Consider the following 18945-nt stretch of genomic DNA (forward strand, 5'->3'; position numbering starts at 1 on the left):
GTAAAAGTTCCTACCCACAGATAAGACATACCCTGCAATAAACCACACAGTGTTATGAAGCAAGACTCCCCATGAGTACATGTCACACATACCCCTGCTGAATGTTAGTCAGATAGGTAATATGCCATGAGTCACCCTGTGTAACTGTGTGACAGCAGCAGGTACCATCACACCACGTGTCACAATGGTCAGGGTAGCAGAACAGTACGCTGCTGTAGTCCCAGGGGCAATAGCATATTGTATAGTATTGTATTGTAATGTAATGTATTGTGTTGTATTGTATTGGTATGTTGAGGAGCCTCCTTCCTGGAGTGGAATCACTGCTGCTGTGCGCCAGTGTACAGGTACATATCCTGTAGTCAGGCTAGTGTTACATAGCACTTCTATATGTGTGTTTAGCTCCTGTCAGAGTTTATGTAGCATGCAACTGGGGATACCATCAGGTCCCATTCATGTTGTGTATTCTGCTGTCCTGAGGGTGGCTCTCACCTGGACATCTGTGATGACAGGGAGGTTACAGTCAGCTGGGATAACTATGTCTTATTTTGGGGGAGAGGGCGGAGTAACACCTGCACTGAACCTGTCTGCCACAATGTTGTCAATATCTGTGGTGTCAGTGAAATATGTGTTGCTGTGTACTAACTATGGGCATAGAGGATGGATCCTGATCAGGTTGCTAACATAACTGAAGAAGGCCTTCTGGTTATCTGTAGTGTCCCTCTTGATTTCCCTCTCAAAGTTGCCCATGGATGTTTGTATGATGGAAAATAGATCCTTACTAGTGCTGCTCAGACATGCCCTCCCTTTATGGAATTATGCTCTGTCTTGCAGTAGCTTCCATCTTCTGTAATACAATCTGTCTATGGCTGGGGTCCACCAGACAGGATGCTGTCCCTTTGTGGAGTGTCTTGGTCATATATGGGATTACATGATCCATGCATTCTCGGAGATGTCTGTAGAAAGCAATTGTGTAGGGGTCAGCATTGTGGGTTGTATCTGCCACTGGCCCAGTGGGCTGAAAGGATACCATGTCACTGTTACAAAGTGTAAAGTTTGCATCTGTAATGTTATTCACTATAGTCGTTTGTGCTGGTGGTGGAGGTGGGATATGTATATCCAGGGCAATCAGTGTGTGTTCAGCTCACAGTAATTGATGATGTAGGCCATACAGTACCTAGATACAAACCCCCAGAGTGAGGAGGTGCTCTTGACCTGAATCAGTGTTCTGACTGCTGGGGTTTGGTAGTATGTCGTATGGAGTGTGCCAGGTACTGTTGCACAGTTGCTGGCTGAGCACTGATACCTGGCCATTTACATGTGTATCCACCAATAGACAGACAGATGCTACATATGTGAGATATGTTGTATCATAACAGTCAAGTAGCATGTGTAGTATGTGTGCCAAATTCTGCTGACATATATTGCTGATATCAGGTTATTTTCTTTCTCAGGTGCATGGCCTACCTGCGGAATCCCACTTACTCCACAGCTGAGGATGAGGAGATACACCAGAGCCTGGTGCGGGATTATGCAATACTCTTTTCCTGCACCATCCAGAATCAGCAGGAGAGGGCTGCACTGTTGCAAGACCTTGTCCGTCGGGTAAATGTCATAGGCACGCATAATAGGACATATGAGCAGGTGCAACATCACTGCAGTGAGTTAATCTGACATGTCCGTCACCGTGTGTCGGATATCCACAGGCAACAGGTCGCCACAGGTGGTGGGGTGGCTACACATCCCCCACTCACCAGACTGGAGGGACTACTCATGAGTGTAGTGGCTCCAGTCCGCCAGGAACAACAACAGCAGCAGACATGCATTATGATGGAGGCTGGAGCCACGCAGCAGCAAGACAGTGAACGTGCAGGTAATATGCCATATGTATAGTTGACTGTTGTGCACACTGGTAGTTAATGCATGTTTGAGGTGTGTCCTTTGTTTGTAGCTGTCACCATAGTATTTAATGTGCAAGTGTGATATCCTCAATATTAGCAGCTGACCTGTGAAAGGCGACTGTTGTACTACTGACCTGTATCATACTCAGTAACAATGGCACAGTTGTGCCCACTGACATTAGTTTCTTCACGTCTACAGGTCGCTCTGGTATAACAGCAATGCAGCCTATCCATGCTGGTGAGTGTGTATTAACAATTCCTGTAATAGTGTTGATAGTAATAGTACTATTTGGCTCACTTAGTAGTGCTCTTTGTATGCATGTAGGTGTGTCTGTGTCTGTGTGTTGATATCACGCAAACTGAGTACTGTACAATTGTGTGAAACTGTGTGCATGTGTGCACGTGTGCACGTGTGCATGTGTGCATGTGTGCATGTGTGCACCTGTGCATGTGTGCATGTGTGCATGTGTGCACCTGTGCATGTGCACGTGCATGTGTGCATGTGTGCATGTGTGCATGTGCGCACCTGTGCATGTGTGCATGTGCATGTGTGCATGTGTGCATGTGTAAATGTGCACCTGTGCATGTGCATGTGCATGTGTGCACCTGTGCATGTGTGCATGTGTGCACCTGTGCATGTGTGCATGTGTGCACCTGTGCATGTGTGCACCTGTGCATGTGTGCATGTGCATGTGTGCACCTGTGCATGTGTGCACCTGTGCATGTGTGCACCTGTGCATGTGTGCATGTGTGCACCTGTGCATGTGTGCATGTGTACATGTGTGCACCTGTGCATGTGTGCACCTGTGCACCTGTGCATGTGTGCATGTGTGCATCACTGGTAATGTGTAGACATTGTAAACTGTGTTTCCTGTTTCCCTCCCACAGGTTCTGGTGCTGCTCTCGTGTCATGTAGCAGGGAACCTGAATCAGGTGCCATGGGTACTGATAATGATGACATCTGTGTAATGGCACAGGAAAGTATGCCAGGGTCCGCCATTGATCAGCCGATTGACAGTACACAGCTGTCGACCCCATCAATGCGCACAGTTATCCTGCCAATACACCCTTTGTCACCAATGTCCCTAGGTGATGGACAGCATACAGTGGGCATTGACCAGGGTAATGTGGTATCTGTGGCACATGCCTCCCCACAGACCAGCCATGGGCATGGCCCAGAGATGGTACCACACAGACAGATGTCCAGGGGTTCTCGTAGGAGCATCCGTGGGCGTACTGCCCCTGTCAGACGTGCCCACAGAGGTCTTACAACCTCAGCTATGTTTTGGGCTATCATGCAGGCACAGTCACGTATGGAACGGTACACCAGACAGGGTCTGAGGGAGTTGACAGCATGTCGCACAGCCATGACTGACAGTATGCGTGACATTGCGGCTGCCATCCATGATTTCACTGATGTCATAGACAGACGTTGTGGGGACATATTAGACCGGTTCCACAACTACATGTCCATGAGCCAGGGCAATGGTGGGCGGTTGAGGCATCGACGTGGCCGTATGCCAACAACAGCAGCAGCTGGCAGTCGTCACGGACGACAACAGGGCTGCAGCCGCCCCCGTAGTGCCAGCAGCAGCCCCAGTAATGCTGGGTCTGTGCTGTCATCAGACCGGCCCAGGAGACCACGTGCACGTGGCTCTGGCCGGGCCCAACAGGGATCTGTGTCCAGTCAACGAACACCTGCTTCTGATGACAGTACCCAGTCTGGGTTGGTACTGGATACGGTCCGTAGCACCCCTGCAAGGCACAGGTACCGTGTCCGTGGCCAGAGACACTGATCTGTATGACCTGGCAGGTACAGTCTGTGGCTGTCCACAAACACCAGTATATGGCAGCCATGAAGTGGAACTGTGTGCATCCATACACACATGCGAATTGACAACACCTAGGGCTACCGCATACACGCACACACTGCATCAACATTGCCCCACCTTCTACTGCTGTCCCTCACCAACACACATACACATACATGTCAATTGGTGGTATCGGTGGCTGACTCAGGCATACCAAGTTCACACCCTGTGCATATGATGACACTGTGCCACCTCCTGTAATCTGTAACAACTGTGCAGGTACAGGTTAACATGTTGCTGATGCACAGGGTGACCACATAGATGGGTAGTAATAGTATCATGTTGTTAACAGTACTGTGTGCTGAATTCATTGTGGGTATATCACAGCATGCCTGATGCAGTAAGTGTGTGATTGTCATGTCCTGTTGTCTACACCCATGGTAAGTACCATAGTGTATCATCTCACATGTTGGCATACTGGTGGTAATGATGTCAACAGAAGGCTACATACATAGGTAGCACAGGGGATAAGGTAATGAATGTAGTAATACACAATGATGGACATGTAAATTGCATGTGGCATGTTGCCCACACTGGACTCTGCAATGCAGATGTTTGAGGATGTTGATATGTGTGCAGTACTACACGACTGGTACAGGACACACAGGAGCACCCTAGCACTGCATGCTCACATCTCATACTATGCTAGACAGCCCCAACACACAAAACTAACTGTCACAGGAGGGAGAGTCCACATATATGTCAGGGATACTGTGGTGGCAGGCCAGGTAGCATACATCCTACTAAGTATGGAACCACTGAGTGAAGGCTCAGTGTCTGTTATTTGACATGTGTATTACTGCAGGTATGAGCACATGGGTTTCCATCCAGTTATTGTACATCCTGACAGTACATGGTCTGTACACTTGTGTGCACTGAGATTGGACCCTAGCCATCTGACCCATGTATTTCCATGTACATGTGCATAGTGCCTGCATATTTGCAGTGTTACCTACTGGAACTGGTACAGCTTGTTTGTTGTACAATGGACTACATGCAGCCCTGTTTACTGTAGCTTTGTTTGCATGCATGTTTGCTTGCAATTACCCTGGAATACTGATCACACCTGCAATACATAGTTATAGAGCTTCTGTGGACTCCTAGTGCCATCTGCATAATTTACTATATGTATGTCCATGTCCCACTTGACAGGATGTCACTGTTTGTCCTGTTCACATGTACATTGCCTGTGACACAGTGCATATGACTTACCTGGCATGTGTCCACATGAGCAGTCATATATGCTACTGCTAACTAATTACAGGCACTACACCTTCACATATTCATCTTCTGTTGAACTACCTGCTTCGCTAGGGACGGCCTGCACCTGTCACCCCTGGGCTTTCAGATATTGGCAAAGGCTCTTGCTACCCCCATAGTGCCTATGTTAGGCAAGGCTCAAATGACAAACCCACCTTCATAGGTATCACAAGGGATAAGAAACTAAGAATAATGTTACCCAACGCCAGAAGTCTAAACCTCCAGATGCATGCACCCAAAAACTCTCCTTGGCATGGAGAACATCGATATCTGTGCAGTAACAGATGCCTGGTTCAGGGCTACTGAGAGCACACCAGCACTACCAGGTTTAACCTGGTTGATTTCTTTGAAACAGTCACCAAGGCCATTGATGAGGGGAAGGTGGTTCACACAGCCTACCTGGACCTCGCAAAAGCATTCACAACAATACCCCACTTGGGCATTCTAGAGAAGCTCACCAGCTTAAATATAAGCCCCTATGTCACTAAATGGATTGCACAGTGGCTCAAGGACAGAACCCACATGGTTAGAATTGCTGGAGCCATGCCAGACTCCAAATCAGTTACGAGTTGTGTCCCACAAGGCTCAGTCCTGGGACCTCTCTTGTTTGGTATATATTTATTGGAGGTACAGGCCAACACGGACGGACTGTGGCTGACCAAATATGCAGATGACTGCGAACTGGCCACCATAATCGATTCTCCAGCCGACACAAGCATCTTCCAAAGGGGCATCATAGAAATAGACAACTTGTGCCAGAGCCATGGCCTTCAGCTGAACAGTGGTTAGAAAGGGAAATGTGCATCCTGTAGTCTGTTCTCCTAGTTGCCAAAAGGGACATTTCTCTCGTACACACACTTGTAGGATTCAAACCCCTACCTAACTATATTATGACACTTGAGATGGAAGCATTAACAGAGCACGCTATTCGCATTACTTGTAGGTTTCCCTTCTCTTGCTATACTTATAGGGTGCTGACATCATCAGCGTTTAGAAAGGGAAATGTGCATCCTGTAGTCTGTTCTCCTAGTTGCCAAAAGGGGCATTTCCCTCACACGCACTTACCCCCCTTAGCCAAACACACACACTTGCAGGATTCATACACCTATCTGACTAAGTTACTACACTCGAGATGGACACATTAGCAGAGTGTGCTATTCGCATTACTGGGAGGTTTCCCTTCTCTTGCTGTACTTATAGGGTGCTGACATCATCAGTGTTTAGAAAGGGAAATGTGCGTCCTGTAGTCTGTTCACCTAGTTGCCAAAACAGACATTGTCCTCATGCACACTAACCCCCCCTTTAGCCAAAGGGACACACTTGCCATTTGCAGGCTTCAAACCCCTATCAGACTATGTTATGACATTTGAGATAGACACATTAGTAGAGTGCGCTATTCACATTACTGGAAGGTTTTCTTTCTCTTGCTGTACTTATAGGGTGCTGACATCATCAGTGTTTAGAAAGGGAAATGTGCATCCTGTTGTCTGTTCACCTAGTTGCCAAAAGGGACATTGTCCTCACAAACACTAACCCCCCTCAGCCAAAAACACACACTTCCAATTTGCAGGATTCAAACCCCTATCTGACGACACTTGAGACAGACCCATTAACAGAGTGTACTATTCAAATTACTGGGAGGTTTTCCTTCTCCTGCTATACTTATAGAGTGCTGACATCATCGGTGTTTAGAAAGGGGAATGTGCATCCTGTAGTCTGTTCTCCTAGTTGCCAAAAGGGACATAACCCTCATACATAATTGCACACACACACTAACCTCCCTCAGACAAACACACACACTTCCCATTTGCAGTATCCCAATTCCTACTTATGTCCTACCTATGTTATGACACTTGAGACAGACACATTAGCAGAGCGCGCTATTCGTATTACTGGGAGGTTTTTCTTTTCTTGCTGTACTTATAGAGTGCTGACATCATCGGTGTTTAGAAAGGGGAATGTGCATCCTGTAGTGTGTTTTCCCAGTTGCCAAAAGGGGCATTTCTTTCCTACAGACTTACACACACACCATCCCCACTCTCACACACTGAGCATTTGCAGGATTCAAATCCCTGCTTAACTATGTTATAACACTTGTGACGGATGTATTAGCAGAGGACGTCATTCGCATTGCTGGGCAATTTCCCTTCTCCTACTATACTTATAGAGTGCTGACATCATCGGTGTTTAGAAAGGGGAATGTGCATCCTGTAGTGTGTTTTCCTAGTTGCCAAAAGGGACATTTTTCTTCCACAGACTTACACACACACCAACCCCACTCACACACACACACACACACACACACACACTGAGCATTTGCAGGATTCAAACCCCTACCTAACTATGTTATGACACTTGTGACGGACGCATTAGCGGAGCACATTATTCGTATTACTGGGAGGTTTCTTTTCTCCTGCTGTACTTATAGGGTGCTGACATCATCGGTGTTTAGAAAGGGGAATGTGCATCCTGTGGGGAGGCAGACACCAAGCACACTCTGGCTAAGCTGTCATTCCCTAGGGCAAACAGCCTAGTGTTGACTTCTACACCCATATGTTTAATTGTCAAATGCACATTATTTGCTGCTGATAGACTGTTTGCACATCTTTATTGCCATAGCATTCCCTGTTTGTATGAACAACTTGTGCATCTGTGGAAGATGTTTGCATATGGGAGGGATCCACTACATCATGTATGTCTCTGTAGTCATTTAACTGTGTGCACTGGGCAGACTGCTGTAATGTGGTTGGTTCCTGGAATAACACGTAAAAATACCAGATATGTGTGTCCAACTGCTAAACTGAGATTTGGCCTAAGTGTGTGAGCATGCCCAGTTCAGCCTTCCCATGGCATGTTGTCTGACATATGTCTCATTTATCAAAGTGTGTGAGCATGCCCAGTGTGAGCATTCCATATGTTGGACTCTGCAGCCCACCACATTTGTGGATGAGTGTGAACTTCAACAAATATCACCCGTTTATGGTTGTGTGTTGTGTGTCATGTTGTGTAGTTACTGTACAACTGCTTTGTGTGTGAACACAACAGGATTATACTGTGCCTGCAGTGTTTGCATGGGATACTTTGCATACAGTTGTCAACATCCTTTCACACTGACCTAACACTGTAGTACTGTATAGTGTACCAGTAGTACTTTGACTGTGGTGGACAGTATCCTGGGCTTTAGTGCTATCACTGCTTTACATTTCGATAGTGAGCACAACAGCCTGGTTAGGGGCCAGTTGTGTACATCTGACCATGTTGCATTCTGTTCAGATATGAACTACTTAAACCAGGCTTGTCCAACATTGGTAGTGTATTCCACAAAATAGGTGTACATTTGCAAATACTAGCGATGTGCCCTAGTCCATGTCTAATGCTAGTTGGAGAGTGTGTTTGTCCTTCAACACACATTGTAAGTGGAGTTTGCCATGACATATGTCATGGTTAGTATACTGTGCCTCTGTCTACCTGTGACATGACAGTGATACCCAGGATAAAGCTACTATCTCCCATCCACTCATCAAGATTCCTATTGAGGAAGATTGATAAGTGACTCTATGGGTAGCCTGTACTGGGAGTTCACGCATGGGTGGGGGTGGCTTCTGTGTTATGGATCATGCAGTACAGCTTGTCCTATGTAAGTCAGTGCTGGGGTTCAGGTCTCTCATGTGCATAGCTCACTGCCATTCAGATTGTACAAGGTGCATCATGTTTATTGATACCAGCAACACAGGCAACACATGGCATCTGTGCAAGCTCTTTGATACTTCTGGTGAGGTACTGTTGGGGACTTTATGGTTGATGGAGTTATCTGCTGAGGTACATCCCACAGGGGCTATTGTAGTCAATTGTACCGCTGATGAAGGATGATTGCAGAGCCACAATGACCTCCCCTTATCTAGATCTGACAACCTTCATGATTAGGTGGGTATATGGTATGTTTCTGTAAACACTACAGCACATGTTTGTCCAATGCAGGATATCTATCACCTTGTGTCCCTAGGTCTCTCATTACATGTTAACTACATAATGGGTTAACACCTATGTGGTAATTAGTGGGCACTTACTGTATATCCACGGGGGTTGACTATACACTTTTCTGCAATTAGCTTGCTGACATGGCTATGGCACCAGTTGTCTATTTCTATGTGGCCCTTTTGTGGGATGCTTGTGTCAGCTGGTGGATCATATGTGGTGAGCAGTTTGTAGTCCTCTGCAAACATGTTCGGACACAGTCCTTCCATGTTTGCCTGTACCTATGGGACATATATACCAGACGAGGGAGATCCCAGGACCAAGCCTTGTGGGATGCCAGTTATATCTGGTTTGCAGTCTGACATGGCTGCAGCATGTCTGACCACGTCTGTTCTGTCCTTGGTCTGGTTTGCAACCCCTCTACTGACATAGGGGTTTATATTTAAGCTGGTGAGCTTATCTATAATGAACATGTAGGGTATTGTATAAAAGCCTTTGCAAGGTCCAGCTACGCTGTGTGGACCACACTGCCCTCTTCAATGAACTTAATGACTGTTTCAATTGAGTCAAACATGTTTAGGGGCAGGATCTGCACTTAAGAAAGCCACACTGGGTAGGGTCCAGTGTCAGTAGGTCCCCAATATCTTTATGTCTGTTGTACATGCTGATCCTTTCCATAGCTGTGCAGACCGAGCTTCTCAGGATTCTGGGGTAGTAGTTTTCAGTATCCATTCAGGCAACACCTTTGTTGAGAAGGACCACTGTTGTTGTACACTGCTCTTTGGGTACATATTCTGTGGTAAGGCTGACATTGAGCAGTAGTGTGATTTGGCATTCCATTCATCTTGGAGTCCATGTTGCACTAAGCCCAGGACACCATCTCATACCATTGCTGCTGTGTGTTTTGCTTTGTAGATGCTGGCTGTTACCTCAGCATCTGCAATGTCAGGGGGCCAGCAGTCTGCTGAGATAGATATTCTGCATTCGGGTTGCACTGCACCTGTCAGGATGTATGTTGGCAATATGTGTGTGTGTTTGTGATATTTGTGTGATTCAGAGCATATCTGTGAATTCCCAACATGGTTCCTACTGTCAGTTGTGAAAGCCTTGGGATTATCCTTAGTGTCCTGTACAATTTGTATCTTCATAGGTTCATAGGTTCATACTAGGCTATCCACCCTAGGGCATTTGTTAGCCTAGCCAGAGTGTGTGTGGCTTTTGCCACCCCTTGCTATGTGAATATTATGGCCATTTATGATTTGCTTTGCTGTGCCTCTGTCTGGACATGACACAGTGAAGACCCCCAGTGTAACTCTACAATCATCCATCCACTTGGCAAGATTCCTGTTGAAGAGTGTCAGTGAGGGGCTCTGCCTAACATGGAGTGGGATTCTGGTCCAGGTTGTGGGGAGCCTCTGGATTATGTATCTGTCCCACCAGCACATCCTATTTCATTATTTGTTGAGGTTGACATCTCTCACTCTCACAGCTCCGATGGCTTTGAGTTTTCTGGGGTGGAGCATGTCCATTACTCCTGTGTTGGGCATGGCCTTCTACAACAGGCATGCAATGCCTCTGTGTAGGCAGTATGTGACTGCATTCAGCTGGGGTGTCTACAGCCAGGCAGCATATGACATATATTTGAGACCCTTTATCCTCTTGATGAGGTACCTTTGAGGTCTTTCTAACTGCTGCAGGTGTCAGGTAAGGTACATCCCATATGAGGCATTGTACTAGATTATGGGTGTGATAAGAGAACAGTATAGGGGCACAATGACCTCTGTTGACGTAGATGTGAATCCTTTCCTGATACGGTGTCAAATGTAGACAGTCTTCCTAGCCACATTGGCAATGTGGGTGTCACATAACAGGTTACTGTCCACTTGTGTCCCTAGGTCCTTGGTTACTCCTTCCATACATAATGGTTTACCACCTATGTGGTAATTTGTGGTACCTTGTTTGGTATTTGGTGGGACATTCATACTGTCCAGTGTCTCCAGGACGGCTGGGTGGGGTTCTTGTGTGTGAGAGTGTGGTCTGTAGCATGCTACAGACTGTACAGCAGTCTTGCCTACAGTTAGTTGCACATGGGTGGACTCCAATGCCTTGTGCATTGTCAGTTACCTAGACATATGGGTGTCTGTGCTGAATATGGATACTCACCCTCCTTTTATGTTTTGTTCCAGGTTTTGGGGCCATGACACATGATATGTGGTATAACCTGGTAGTGCTGGTGTGCTGTCAGGAGGCTTGCAGCAGGTTTCTGTCACTGCACAGACATCGATGTTCTCCATACTGGGGATGGCCTTGGGAGCATGCATATTGGGGTTTACACATCTGGCATTGGTCAGCATTATCCTTATGTTTCTTTCCACTTATGTTTTCTAGGGTGGTGGGTCAGTCTTTTCAGCCTTGCCTACAAAAGGCTCTATGGAGGTGGCAAAGGCCTTATCCAATATCCAGATGCCCAGGGGTAACAGGTGCAAGCCATCCCAAGAACAGCTGCATGGTTTGTCAAGCATGACATCCCAAGCAGACAGACATTGGATCCCCTTGGAATGACACCAGTAAGTGTGCCACTTGTTATGACTGATCATTCCGTGTTTGTACTGTGGCATTATTCTTGGTAAGGGTAGGATGCTGCAAATGGTGAGTGTCGTACCAGCCTGGACTACATAATCAGAGAGCTCATCTATGTCTCTTTTCATGTAGTCTAGGGAGGTACATCTCAGGTCATTCACACCAGCATGGACTATAGCTGCATCATATTTCTACTTGCTTTGGTGTGACCTGCATACTTCTGTTATGTGGCGTATTGTGGCAGCTTACAGGCAGCTTACTGTACCCTTTCCCTTGTTCAGTCTGGTGTGCGGGACAGCAGTGTGTCTGACTATGGAGTCACCTATTACAACTGTATCAGGCATGTTGTTTCTCCTTCTGGCCTGTGACTGTTTGGCACACCAGCTTTGTGTACTATGTGTTGCATGTGCTATGTTTGGAGGTTGTTTGATTGGGTGTCTGCTTTAGAGGCCTCTGTTGGTGTGCTGTGTTTGTAATTTGTGCCTCCAGGAATGTTTTTCTGTGTTTATGTGTTTGGTTTGCAGTTTTGATAGGTCTATGTGGGACTGTGTTTGTGGTGAGTGTGGTTACCTTCTCCTCCTGACTAGTTTTGGGAGTACTGAGTTGAGGGAGCTCAGCCTCCAGTTTGGATAGATGGTTGCATCTCTCACATATATTTGTATTTCTTGGGTGTAGTTGGGGGTTGTCTGTGTACTTGGGGCAGGTGTAACATTGCCTCAGGATTCACAGATTCAACTTGTTGTGGCTGGCCTTAGTGGATTGTATGTGTGGACAGATTTTATTGCCATACTACTGATCAGTGATTACTTCATTGTTTATGTTTGCTCTATCATGTAGTAGCTTCCTCATTCTCTTGCATGGTTTGGTTATGGCTGGTGTCCACCATGCCAGATTCCTGCGTGTATGGCATTGTGTCTTGTTTTAATTTAGGCTTGCATAATCCAAGCATTCCTGGCAGTGTTCATGGAATGGCTGTATTACAGTTTCTGAGGTGTGGCCCATATTTTGCACCTGCACAGGACCTTTAATGGATTCCACATCAGTTTGGAGGAGTGCAAATATTGCTTTACACATGTTTTCCACTGTGGTTTTCTTGCCAGGGACTGTGGTCAGGATTTGTATATCCAGTGTGATTACTCTATGGTCTGGTTTTACCAGTGAGCAATACACTTCTCGTCTTGCCATCCAGTACCCATGTTGCTGATTATCACATCCAGTATGCTTACCCTCTTGTGGGAGTGGTACGTTGTTCCTGGGCCTTTTGGTTTATGGATTCTATGAACTTTTGTCCTACACTTTTGGAGATAGCATAATGCTCCCAGTCTATGTCTGGGTATTTTCAGTCATCCAATATAATGTGGTTTGGAGGACTTAATATATTCATGTATTCCAGCATAGGCCAGGTGCAGTTCCTGGTGTTGGGACAGTAGTCTGTAGCAGGCTATAAACTGGGGGGGCAGTTTTAGCCACTGTTACTTGACCATGGCTAGTCCATGCTGCTTTTTGTTGTGGTACCAACATGGGGGTGTGGTTATCCTTGACAATTCTTGCTAGTCACCCTCCTTTTGTAGCTTGTTCCATGTTTTGAGGCTGTACAGCACAGTATGAGGTGTAACCTGGTAGTGTTAGGGTGCTGTTGTGAGCCTTGGCTCAGTTTTCTGTTACAGCGCAGATATCACCATTCTCCATACTGGGTGAGTTTAGACTGCATGCATCTTGCTGTTTCAACGTATCCCTTATCTTATTCTTATCCCTTCTGACACCTATGGAGATAGGTTTGTGTTTTGAGCCTTACCTATTCAGGGCACACTGTGGGTAACAACAGCCTTTGCCAGTATCCATACAGCCTGCACTGATAGGTGCACGCCAGTCCTAGCAGGTGGTGCATCATGTCATGCTCAGCATGTCATCCCAGACTGGCACACATTGGATCCCTTTTGACTAACTGCGATACTTCCATCAATTATTGCACTTGATCATCTCATTGTCATGTTGTGGCATGATGCTTGTTGAGGGTAGGATGTTAGTCAGGGTCCTCAGGTGTGCATATAGTACATGGTGTTACATTACTTAACACATAGCATTCATGCATCAGGTGGTGCTGCAGGGCTGCCTCTGTCGGATGCGCATATTACACTTCCCTGCACATGTTTGAGAGCAGGTTGTGTCATGTTAGGCATCCCTGTTACTATATGAGTGAGTCAGAGAGGGGTATCATTCCCAGGGTTCCTACTGAGCCAGTGTATGTGCTATGCGTTGCCTCTTTGACAAGACCAGAGCATACTGGGCACTCCTCCTTCTGCCTACTGGGGCAGGCTCAGGTTGTTCCTCCTCCGAGTTACGCTCTGCCTGTGATGGCCTTGGCAATGGTGGGGGGCTGTTTGGCCCAGCCCTATGCTGGTCCTGCTGCAGCTGTTTTCGCAAGATCATATTATGTAGCATAGCACATACCATGACAATTTGGGTACATGTAGTTGGTGTGTACTGCAAGGCTCCACCAGATGTGCCCAGACACCGGAACCATGACTTGAGCAGCCCAAACACATGCTCTATTACATTACATGTCTGTGCGTGTGCCTCATTATGGTGTTCCTGTTCAGGTGTGTGTGCGTTTCTGATGGGTGTCATCAGCCACGGCTCCAGTGCATAACCTGCATCCCCCACTAGGTGTCCGTGCGGGATGTCCCATTGGCAAATGTCTGGTACAGCTGCGTCAAATGCCAGATGTGGGAATCATGGTAGCTCCCAGGACAGCCAGCACACACATTCATTATTATGCCCTGGGCATCACACACGACCTGGCAGTTGATGGAGGGGAAGCCCTTGTGGTTGATGTATGCCCTACCCCGCTCACCGGCTGGTGCTTTGATGCATATGTGCGTGCAGTCTATTGCACCCACTACCTCAGGGTATTCCGCTATTTGCTGGAAGAGACGCATATTGCTGGCCAATTCCTCACGGGCATTGGGGAAATACACATGATCACCGACATGTGCTGACATGGCACCCAGGAACTGGTGCAGTACCCTGGAGGCTGATGCCTGTGATATCCCCATCATATCACCAGTTGGTCTCTGGAAGGTACCTGTTGCTAGTATTCTTAGGCCAACACAGGTTATAGACTGGTAATGTGGTTAAGAATGTTAAGTCTGAAAAATACACTATGGCACTTATTTTCTTTTTACCTAAGATTCAAAAAGTATGACAGGCTCCCCAGGTCATCCCATTATTTCAGCATGTAATTTTTTACACATACCCCCAGATTTACTAATCTTCCGTGCAGGACTAGCTTAGTCCAGCATGGAAAAGACCGTTTAGGAGCAAGATGGCAGCGCACCATGCATATTAATGAGGCGTGCTGCCTGAGTTCCTAATCTAATCTATCTATGTAAGAGTGCATGGGGCGTGTTTGAGAGCAGAGCTCTTAGAATATACATGCCCCTGCAATGCAGAACAGTAAGAAAGGGAAAGAAATGAGCGAGACCACTCATAGGTATCCGCATATCCCCACCAACAGCCCCCCTTGTGTACAACAGTATATATAAATAAAATGAAAAAAACCCTTTTATTTTTTTTGAAAATCCGATTAAAGTTAACCGTAGTTGCACGGGTGTGCCCATTGCTTAGCTATGGTTAATACAGCTTAAATGGCTGAAGAGGATAACAAGGAACATATATACAAATGAAGCAGCATAGCAATAGTGTAGTGGACAGAGCATTTTCCTTATGAGTAGGCATTCCCAGTTCAAGTCCCATTGCAGCAGATTCCATTTGCCATGGCAAAGTACGCTATGAGTAATATTTATGTTGCATAACCCAGTAAATAACATATTTTTATGAACTGGAGTACTGCTGTAAATGCACATGTGAGGTGTCAGTGTCATAATGAATAAGGTACTAGTAAGCAGGTTTAAGCACCAATAAGCAGTAGTAAGCATATTTAAGCACTGGTAAGTGAATGTAACCCCGTTTGCACGGCGGTAAGCAATGCCTACACTGGTTAAGCAATTCTAAAGCTAACTCTCTGTAAGCAGATGTGATGGCAGGTTAACAGTGCTTACTGTCGTGTAAACCCACTCACACCCGCTTACAAATGCACAAAAGTGCCTTAACCACTCTGTATCCAATGGCCCTTGTTCTGCCCATCAACAAAATAAACAGCCATGCAGATCGTGACCCCAAGACCCTATACACCAAAGTCACAGTAGTTAACCACCAAGCCATCACAGAAGTATAGAAGAATGAGGTAGCAGCAAACAAGTCCTCACCATAGTAAAAACAAACTGAACCTGTCAAAGGAATTAGTATGCAATCATATGTACCATAACCCACTACACAACATAAATATGTGAACTGGAGTACAGCAGTAAGGCCAGAAGTGAGGTGTAAGTGTAACAGAGTGTAGAATTCCCCAATAAAACACAAGGACCCCATAGAGTGTACATACAAATTAATCATGGATACCAGGCAGATACATAAGATGCAATGAAATCAATGCCAAAAAGGAAATATAATGCAAAGTCAAATGTAAGCAATGATAAGCATTGCACAGGCCAGCTTATGAGCTGTAAGCAATGTGTAGACCAGCTAACTCATTGTGCTTAGTGGTATACCCTTTAAACAATGCCAACTTTAGTTAAGCAGGTTTGCTCATAGCTTAGCCTTTTCAAAACCAGCCAATCATGGAAAAGTATGGGAAATCAGCCCTACTTAAACCCAAGAGGTGGGAATACATCTCATAACTGGTTGTAGCTTCCCCTTGCAGGCATATGGCAGTAAGGAGAGAAGGTGTGTGCTTCCGAGCACAGCACTGGTGCATCCAAGAGTCCAAGGTCATGGCAGGACTCCTAGTTAAAGATCATGCTCAGAGACTGCTGCAGGGCCAGTACCAGGGCTCCCAATACAAGGCAGAGGCCTGGGACTGTCTCACCCGTTACCTCACCAGTAACACTGGCATACCCCAAACTGGTGAGCAGGTCAGGCACCACTATGCCAACCTGAAGTAGCATAAGGGGGACCTCTTGCAGGAGTGGCTCCAAAATGCTAGAGCAGCGGAGGATGTTCCATTCATGTGTATCACCCAAGTATGTGTGCAATAATTGCCAGCTTAGGTATATCATGGATAGGTATGGCTAAATATACCTCTTATGTCCCCCACAGCTGCAGTGGAGCGGGCCATGAACCAGCAGGCCACATCAGCCACCTGGCGAGGATGTGACATGAGGCAGGTCAGTAATACTCCTGCATTTACTGTCATAGGAAATAAAAATAAAAGTAGTAGTAAATTAATTGCTTGTATAAAAGCTGTATTGTTCAAGGCAAGTACTGCATACACTAGAGAATATGACAGGAAGAGTCTCATATTGTTTGTAAGTCAGTAAATGTGTAATAGCCTGACAAAACAGGTCTAACTGCTGGACTGCATGTGTATAACCTAGTACCATACTGTAAAGTAGATATGCAATCATGTAATAGTACTGTAGTATTAAGGACTTTTTCCCACACCGTGCACCATAAACTGAATGTGTAGGAATGCCTGTATATGACAGGTGTAATCCCCAGAGGCCATTTAGCACAACTGAGAGACACATAGACAGTAAAAAGGGAAAATACAGACAAACACTGAGTAGCATATGCAACTGAGATGAGAACTGTTGTTTTATTAGCACACACAGCCACGGTTCGAATCTTGCCAGTGGTAGTAGTCTGCATACAGAATCATATCCCACAATTGTACAGATTTGTTAAGAATGTCTATTAAAGTGGGCCATATCTGTTGCCTATCAACCTGTCCTCCTTGGAATTCAGTGGGTTGATCCCAGACGTATAGGCAGCAAACAGGAAATATAACCAATTGATATGCAGCTATCAGAACAAAGCTGGCACACTAGCAACTCCCCAATACCTTATGTGATTAAGAAGCCACATATGTCCCATGTGCACCACAACTTGTCAAACTTTGGTCAGAGTGTGTACAGTAACAGAATGAGATGTATGTGCATAATAGTAATGTGGAATCTGGTACTGTGTGTGGGAACATTCAGGCAGTGCTAATAAACAATCCTCCCACAGGTCTGTCAGATACCAGCACTGTGCCCAGAAATACAAGAATGACATGCAGTTGTTCTGAATAATGAGGTATTACACATCACTGTGACCCACACTTTTCTACAACATATAACTGTCTAGGAAATCTGTATATGAGTGTTGTAATACAAGGTCAGAATGCAAAAGCACAGGGGATTAATAAGACAGAAAGCAGATAGGAGATATACACCAATATCGATATAGCAGACACAACTGTGATGGACAGTGTTTAAGTTGTAGCAGACACAGCCATGGTCTGAATCCTGGGAGTGGAATTAGGTTGCATACATATTCATACCCCACATCTGTACAGATGAGGCCAGAATGTCCATATATGTGTCCGTATCTGCTGCCTGACCCCCTGTCCATCCTGGTAAGTCTGTGGGACGATCCCAGATGTTTAGCCAGCAGATAGGGAATACAAGTGATTGTCAAACATTATGATAACACACCTGTCACTCTAGCAACCACCGAAACTGTTAGGAGAGTAATATTTCATGTATGTCCTAGCTATACTCGCATGTTGTCAAGCTGTGACCTGAGTGTGTACAGTAACAGAGTGAGATATATGTGCATAATATTAATGTGTAATCCGGAACTTTGTGTGGCAACAGCCAGGTAGTGCTAACAAACATTGCTCCCACAGGTACATTGGATATGAACACTGTGCTGAGAAATACAGACCATTATAACCTGTACTGGTACTGTTCACTTTGGTATTGTAGGGAATTGTGAGTGTTGCAGTTTCTCTGAATAATAAAGTATCACTGGTCACTGTCACCCACACTGTGCTACATAATATAACTGTCTAGGAAAGCATGGATATGTGTGTGTCAGGCCACTAAAGTTGGAAGAGGGCAATATTCTAGATATGTCCCAGCACACCAGCATGTGGTCAACACATGGCCAGAGTCTGTGCAGAAAGAGTTGGATAGCTATGTGCACAACAGCAACCCAGAATCTGGGAGTATGTGTAGAAATAGTTAGTGTTAACAAACATTTTCTCCACAGGTATACCAGGTAAGAGGTGTATACTGCAGGTAAAACTGGTTCATGTGTAACGATGAAGACAACCATATCACTGTCCAAACTAAGGCTATAGGGTAGTGTAGTAAGACTTGTAGGGTACAGATAAAAGCACTGACTAGCAAAGTAATGTGGACTACAGGAATATACTAGTTGTTAATTGACATCTTTCTCTTCCCCTACCATATCTCCAACAATAATCAATATACCCACCTCAAATGGTATGTAATGACTCTGATAATGTCCAA

This window comes from Protopterus annectens, chromosome 8.part0, assembly GCF_019279795.1.
Source record: "Protopterus annectens isolate FY-2018-M chromosome 8.part0, PAN1.0, whole genome shotgun sequence".
Lineage (NCBI taxonomy): Eukaryota > Metazoa > Chordata > Ceratodontiformes > Protopteridae > Protopterus > Protopterus annectens.